Raw genomic sequence first — 822 nt, 5'->3', positions numbered from 1 at the left:
GCTGTAATGTTGTTGGTTCACAAAATCAAAATTGTGTAATTATTAGGTGTAAAACATAGCCTACAAATACATAAAAAAAACTCTGTTTATGAATTACGAAATTAAGCATATGTTGGCTACCATAAGCTATAAATAAGTGTAAATTACATGAAGCTGGGGGGGGGGGCTTCATGTAATTTATACATATGATTATACAACATATGCTTAATTTCGTAATTCATAAACAGAGCTCTGCTCTTATATCCCCACCAATATCAAAAGCAAACCTACAGCCTTGTGTGATTGACACTCGCTGATTTCAGACATTTGTCAAGGATTTTTCGAGTGAAAAATCGGGGCTAAAATCATGCAGTGTGAACCCGTTTTATGCTGCATAATGCTTAATTGTGTTATCTTTTTTCATATAATCATAGTTGCAATTTTGATTACAATTTAAAATTTAACGAATGAAACAATGAAAATGTTCACTTCGTGTTATTAGTATTAGAATAATAGATTTTAATTACTCTTTTACTCTTAATTACTCTTTCCCAACCGAATCTGTCTAGTCGCTTATCTTTACTGAATTCTTAGTTTGTATTTAACAATTCTGATATAAACTCACGATCCTGCGTAGAAAAGTCTGAATTGTGAGATTCTTGCATTTGTGAGAAAAGAAAATGAGATAAAAAGTTTATGAATTGCAATTTCAAGATATAAACGTAATTGTAAACGTGGACGATTCTGCATCGATGCAGTAATATGCTGCGTTCAAGTCCTCCTGCGACATTCGTACTCATGAGTTGACAAGTCGTAATTACGACGTCAGGTGCGTTCAAGTCA

This window comes from Sinocyclocheilus grahami, unplaced genomic scaffold (genome assembly GCF_001515645.1).
Source record: "Sinocyclocheilus grahami isolate Dianchi unplaced genomic scaffold, SAMN03320097.WGS_v1.1 scaffold1137.1, whole genome shotgun sequence".
Taxonomy (NCBI): domain Eukaryota; kingdom Metazoa; phylum Chordata; class Actinopteri; order Cypriniformes; family Cyprinidae; genus Sinocyclocheilus; species Sinocyclocheilus grahami.
Note: the sequence above shows the minus strand (reverse complement) of the source record.